The sequence below is a fragment of the Piliocolobus tephrosceles genome, chromosome 6 (assembly GCF_002776525.5).
Source record: "Piliocolobus tephrosceles isolate RC106 chromosome 6, ASM277652v3, whole genome shotgun sequence".
NCBI lineage: Eukaryota > Metazoa > Chordata > Mammalia > Primates > Cercopithecidae > Piliocolobus > Piliocolobus tephrosceles.
In genome coordinates, this window is record NC_045439.1 from 16,094,310 (window position 1) to 16,101,854 (window position 7,545).

Consider the following 7,545-nt stretch of genomic DNA (forward strand, 5'->3'; position numbering starts at 1 on the left):
CTTGACTCACCGCAACCTCCGCCTCCTGGGTTCAAGGGATTCTCGTGTCTCAGCCTCCTGAGTAGCTGAGATTACAGGTATGTGCCAGCACACCCAGCTAATTTTTGTATTTTTAGTAGAGACAGGGTTTCACCACGTTGGCCAGGCTGGCCTTGAATTCCTGACCTCAGGTGATCCACCCTGCCTCGGCCTGTTGAAGTGCTGGGATTACAGGTGTGAGCCACAGCGCCCGGCCCTGGGACCATAAATATTAAAGTATAAATTGAGCTAATCAGTGTTATACATTAAACTATGTCTATTAAAAGTTTTGGCCGGGCGCAGTGGCTCACACCTGTAATCCCAGCACTTTGGGGGGCCGAGGTGTACAGATCACCTGAGGTCAGGAGTTTCAAACCAGCCTGGCCAATATGACAAAACCCAGTCTCTACTAAAACTACAATAATTAGCCAGGCGTGGTGGTGCATGCCTGTAATCTCACCTACTCGGGAGGCTAAGGTAGGAGAATCTCTTGAAGCCAGGAGGTAGAGGTTGCAGTGAGCCGAGTTCACATCAGTGTACTCCAGCCTGGGTGACAGCGAGACTCTGTCTCAAAAAAAAAAAGTTTTAAAATCTTGACTCCTCGTGACCCAGCAATTCCACTTCTTAAAATTTATCCTAAGGAAAAATAATGGGTGTCCCCAAATACTTAATTCATAGATATTAATTTCAGTTTTTAGATAATATTTTTAAATGGGATACAGTGTTATCAGAGAGCAGTCATCCATGAATGGTACAACAACATAATTGAAATGGATTTGTAATATGTCATTGATGTTGTAGTAAAATCGTGACAGGCAAAGATGTTCTTGGTATACTGGTAAGTCAAAAAATCAGGTTCTCTGAAGCATCATGTCCATATGATGCCCCTACCTTTTGTTCCCTAAGATGCACTTATTCATAGGGGAAAGAACCAAAATGCTAGTAGTAGTCATCTGATTTGGAGGTATTATGACTGATTGTAATTGTATTATTTTTCTTATCTATAGTTTCTCAGTATTTCATGTATTACTGAAAATTATTGATAAATAAATTAATATTTTCTATGTACTATTTCTTTTTTTTTTTCTCTGAGACTGAGTTTCACTCTTGTCACCCCAGCTGGAGTGCAATGGCACAGTCTTGGCTCACTGCAACCTCCGCCTCCTCTGTTCAAGCAATTCTCCGGCCTCAGCCTCCTAACAAGCTGGGATTACAGGCACCCACCACCACACCCAGCTAATTTTTGTATTTTTAGTAGAGATGGGGTTTCACCATGTTGGCCAGGCTGGTCTTGAACTCCTGACCTCAGGTGATCCCCCGCGCCTCAGTCTTCCAAAGTGCTGGGATTACAGGCATGAGCCACTGCACTTAGCCAATTTCTATTTTTTTTTTTTTTTTTTTTTTGAGATGGCATCTAGCTCTGTTACCCAGGCTGGAGTGCAGTGGTGTGGTCTCTGCTCACTGCAACCTCTGCCTCCCAGGTTCAAGCAATTCTCCTGCCTCAGCCTCCTGAGCAGCTGGGATTACAGGAGCGTGCCACCACGCCCGGCTAATTTTTGTATTTTTAGTAGAGACAGGGTCTCACCGTGTTGGTCAGGCTGATCTCGAACTCCTGACCTCAAGTGATCTGCCCGCCTGGGCCTCCCAAAGTGCTGGGATTACAGATGTGAGCCACCGTGCCCGGCCAATTTCTAATTTTTAAAGAAATCCCTTGCCTCAGCCTCCCGAGTAACTTGGACCACAGGCGCACACCACCATGCCCGGCTAGTTTTTGTATTTTTCGTAAAGACAGAGCTTCACCACATTGTCTAGACTGGCCTCCAACTCCGGAGCTCAAGCATTCAGCCTGCATGGGCCTCCCAAAGTGTTGGGATTACAGGCGTGAGCCACTGCACCCAGCCACTATTTCTAATTCATTGGCCTCCATCCATCTGTTTTTATCTGCATAATAGAACATTACCCTCTTTTGTAAGGTCTCCAATTTTTGGATCATCTTTGGGGAAATCTTTAGTAGGTAGAGGTGCTAAGATATCTTGCATATCTTTCATAAACATATGAAAGAACAGATTTAGAGGTGAGGAAATAGACTAAAATTCCTCATGCTTTGTAGTAAAAGTTTATTATTATTTAAGATAGAAGACATACTGTGTAATAAATGGCTTATACACATATTCCTAGAAATAAATTCTGAATTAATTCTGGCTAACTTTTTATTATGTATGGATAAGTACGGCTGTAGATATTCAGGATTATAACAAATATGAACACTACTATTTTAACTCCCACAAATATTTATGGATTATGCAGTGAATTGAAAAAAATGACATCACTTTCTGTTGTTAGCTCTTCCTGAACTATGGGATGAATTTACTCAAGCCGTTTATTTTTAATTCACTTGATTTTATTTTTAATTCCTTTGATTTTATTCAAAATTGTTTTTCCGCAAATTACAATGGAGCGCTTCTTGTAAATTAACGCCACCTAGACACCCTGGACGTGATTATTCTCTTCATCTCCTTTTGTGTCTTCAATCATAGCTGCAGAACAGCTATGAAATCCAATGAAGACAGATTTCATTATCAAGTCCTCTAAAGGAAAATGGCCAGCCGGGCATAGTCCTCTACAGGAAAATGGCCAGCCGGGCATGGTGGCTCACGCCTCTAGTCCCAACACTTTGGGAGGCTGAGGCGGGCAGATCACCTGAGGTCAGGAGTTTGAGACCAGCCTGGCCAAAATGGTGAAACCCTGTCTCTACTAAAACTACAAAAGAAAATTAGCCAAGTGTAATGGCGCACGCCTGTAGTCCCAGCTACTTGGGAGGCTGAGGCAGGGGAAATCGCTTGAACCCGGGAGGCAGGGGTCGCAGTGAGCCGAGATCATGCCATTGCACTCCAGCCTGGGTGACAAGAGCAGAACTCAGTCTCAAAAAATAAAAAATAAAAAAAAAAAAAAGACAGGAAAAAAAATGGTCAAACTCATATAGATGAGTAGTCAGTTTTATTTTATATATATATAAAATATATATATTTGATATATATATCAAATATATCAAATATATATCACATATCAAATATATATCTCTCTCTCAAATTCCTGACCTCAAGTGATCCACTAGCCTCAGCCTTTCAACGTGCTGGGATTATAGGCATGAGCCATGTGCCCAGCCCAAGTAGTCAATTTAAATTAATTTATTATTTTGAGTTTGGTGAAATCCGTTAATGAATATTTGAGATATTCACTTATTTTTTCATTCAATAAACTATTATATGGCACCTACAATGCCCTATCTCATTCCTTTCTTATCTCATACCTACTGAGTACTGAGTGCTATGTTAGACTCTGAGGATACCATGTTGAGAGAGACGAACATGCCATCTGCCCTCATGGGGCTTGCACTCTAGCAGAGGGAAAGACATATACACATGAGTGCAAACTACAGGTGCGTGAGACTAGTATGTTGGGGAACAGTGGAGGGAAAAAGAATAAGATCAAAAAATACATCTCAGCGAGAGGAGTCGTGTAAAAGATGAGGAGATGCTTATTGTGCAAAAGAATGATGATATCCTGACAGCGATGTTGGAGGAAGAAGAAGGAGAACCTGGACTAGGCAGGAGGACAAGGTGACTGATGACAGGACCCTGGACTAAGGGGCAGCAGTGGAGGGAGAGAGAAGGGAAGAGATGCTGTATAAGGTAAAGAGATAGGAACATGTCTTGCCTGGATTTGAGGAGTAAAAGAAATAAGAGGTGACTGGGCATGGTGACTCACACCTGTAATCCCAGCACTTTAGGAGGCTGAGGAGGGTGGACTGCTTGAGCCCACGAGCCAGCCAGGGCAATATAGCAAGACCCTGTCTCTACAAAAAATAAAAAAAAATTAGCTAGGCATGGTGTCGAGTACCTGTAGTTCCAGTTACCCAAGAGTCTGAGGCAGGAGGATCATGTGAGCCTGGGAGTTAGAAGCTGCAGTGAACCAAGATCACGCCACTGCACTCCAACCTGGGCAACAGAGCAAGACGCTGTCTCAAAAAGACAAAACAAAACAAACAAACAAAAAACAAGGAAGACTCCTAAGTTGGGAAGCCTTAGAAGTCCCCTAGGAGTACGGATATTGCTACTGTCCCTGCACACGGGAACAGGTTTGATAGAGACGAACAAACTGAGTCTGAAGCACCTATGAGACCCTCAGTGTGTATAGGCCTGAAGTCAGGCAGAGCCTGGGCCGGAAACACAGATTTGGGAGGCATCTGTATCTAAGAGCTACACACCAATGACAGCTAGGAAAGAGCCCAGTGCTTAGTTTAGTCTAAGCCCAACACTTAGACTCTCAATTATTATATCACAGAACTACTCTTTTATTTTTTATTTTTTCGAGATGGAGTCTCGTTCTGTTGTCCAGGCTGGAGTACTGTGGCATGATCTTGGCTCACTGCAACCTCTGCCTCCTGGGTTCAAGCGATTCTCCTGCCTCAGCCTCCTGAGTAGCTGGGATTACAGGCACCTGCCACCATGCCCGGCTAATTTTTGTATTTTTAGTAGAGACGGGGTTTCTCCATGTTGGCCAGGCTGGTCTTGAACTCCAGACCTGAAGTGATCTGCCTGTCTTGGCCTCCCAAAGTGCAGGGATTACAGACATGAGCCACCGGGCCCAGCCTAGAACTGTTCTTTCATTTCCACTATTTCAAATTATTCATCCCATAAAGGAAAATTCCCAGTAATAGTTAATCACAGCAACTGTAATGACTAACTTTACATTATAATCAGCTGGGAAGTTTGAAAATAGAGTCCTGGATCCCACCCCTGAGAGATTCTGATTCAGTAGATGAGGCAGAGACATTGAACGCTCATCAGATATCCCAGCCTCTCCGCTCCCAACCTCTCACTCCTACTCAGCCCCTGGCACTGAGTGGGCTCCTGGAACAAGTTCCAGCCACCAGCTTGTGAGTGAATGTGGAAGGGGCTTCCACTCTCTTCTTCTCCACCAGAGCAGCAGTAAGGGGACTTGTCTCCAGGTGGTGGAGCCACGAAGAAGAAATGGTGTGCCCCAAACCCTTGCTTGACAGGTTCCCTGCAGGATTCTCAAACCCAAAGTGGATTTTACATGAGGGACAGACAAACTTTTTAGTGTTAAACTGCTGCGTTTTTAGTGTGTGTCTGTTACTGCAGCACAGCCTCGCCCGTCCAGCATTTTTTTTTTTTTTTTTGATGGAGTCTCACTCTGTTGCCCAGGCTGGAGTGCAGTGGCACGATCTCGGTTCACTATAGCCTCTGCCTCCCAGGTTCAAGTGATTCTCCTGGCTCAACCTCCAGAGTAGCTGGGATTACAGCCACCTGCCATCATGCCCAGCTAATTTTTGTATTTTTAGTAGAGATGGGGCTTCACCATGCTGGCCAGACTTGTTTCGAACTCCTGATCTCAAGTGATCCTCCCACCTCAGCCTCCCAAAGTGCTGGGATTACAGGCATGGGCCATGGCACCAGGCAGAAACCAGCTTTTTTCTTTTCTTTTCTTTTTTTGAGACAGTGTCTTGCTCTGTCACCCAGGCTGGAGTGCCGTGGCACAATCATGGCTCACTGCAGCCTCAACCTTCCAGGCTCAATTAATCCTCCCACCTTTGCTTTCCAAGTGCTGGGATTATAAGCATGAGTCACCATGCCCAGCCAAGACCAGCGCTTTTTTTTTTTTTCTTCTTTTTTTTTTTAATGGAGTCTCGCTTTTTTGTCCAGGCTGGGATCCAGTGGTGTGATCTCAGCTCACTGCAGCCTCTGCCTCCCAGGTTCTAGCAATTCTCCTGCCTCAGCCTCCCGAGTAGCTGAGATTACAGGCACCTGCCACTATGCCTGGCTAATTTTTTGTATTCTTAGTAGAGACAGGGTTTTGCCATATTGCCCAGGCTGGTCTCGAACTCCTAGGTTCAAGTGATCCTCCTGCCTTGGCTTCCCAAAGTGTTGGGATTACAGGCATGAGCCACCACACCCAGCTAAGACCAGTTTTTTAAACAAGCATCACTGGTGATGCAGGTGCAGTGGCCCCTTTGGGACCAAAGCCTGGACTGACATTTTATGATGGCATAGGTGTCACAGGTACTTTAGAAACTTTCTCCGGCCGGGCACGGTGGCTCAAGCCTGTAATCCCAACACTTTGGGAGGCCGAGACGGGCGGATCACGAGGTCAGGAAATCGAGACCATCCTGGCTAACACGGTGAAACCCCGTCTCTACTAAAAATACAAAAACTAGCTGGGCGAGGTGGCGGGCGCCTGTAGTCTCAGCTACTCGGGAGGCTGAGGCAGGAGAATGGCGTAAACCCGGGAGGCGGAGCTTGCAGTGAGCTGAGATCCAGCCACTGCACTCCAGTCTGGGCGACAGAGCAAGACTCCGCCTCAAAAAAAAAAAAAAGAAACTTTCTCAATCCCAGTAGTTAGATCTGCCATAAAGGAGGCTTGGCTAGCAAATGGTGTGCGCTTCATTCAGAAATGTTGATGGCATATATCATGAAGGAAGCATGACTCTTCAGTACAAGTAAAGTGTTAATCACAGTTTGAGCATTTACAATGCACAAGGCATGGTACTAAGTACTTCACATGTGTGATCTCATTGTTTCCACCCTTGTGAGGTAGATAATGATTCTGCACATGTTGGAAGTGTTAGAGTGTGATTTGAACCCAATTCTGTCTGATTCCAAACTTGTACTTTTACTTACATGCTCTCAATTTGCAAACTACTCCCCTGATACTGTAGAGCTGGGGGCTCGCAGTTGAGGATGACTTTAGTTGCCCCCATCAGAATGATTTGCAAAGGTTGTGGTAATACTAAAGGTTTTTATAATTTTAAATAGTGAAAGAAAATTTTAAAACTGTTTTCAGGTTTCCAGGCTGGGCACGGTGGCTCACACCTGTAGTCACACAGCACTTTGGGAGGCCAAGGTGAGAGGATTGCTTGAACCCAGGAGTTTGAGACCCTCCTGGGCAACGTGGTAAGACTCTATCTCTACAAAAAAAAAAAAAAAAAAAAAATTAGCCAGGCACAGTAACGTGTGCCTGTGGTCCTAGCTACTGGAGAGGCTGAGGAGGATTGCTTGAGCCTAGGAGTTTGAGGCTGTAATGAGTTTTAATTGCACCATTGCACTCCAGCCTGGGTGACAGAGTGAGTCCCCATCTCAAAAAAAATAAATAAAATCAGATTTTCAGCTAAGCATTTTTCAGGCTTTGGAGATTGCTGTGTAGCATACTCTAAATTTTCCTAACAATACATGAGTTTATTTTTATTTCTAAGGGCTGCAAATGACATTTGTTGTGGGATTACAATTCCTTCTCTGCAGATCCCAGACTTGAATGAGTTTGCATACCAACAAACAGAATCGAGAGTACATATTACTGATAATAGAATTTCTTTACAAGTTCTAGGCATTGACTGTGTCTAGAAGTCTAAAAACTACTCTCCAAATTGGCAGTCTACATGGTTCACGCTCCCTGGATTCTCAGCTACTCACTGTCCTCTTCTACTTAAAAGTAGAACTGTTTCAGGCC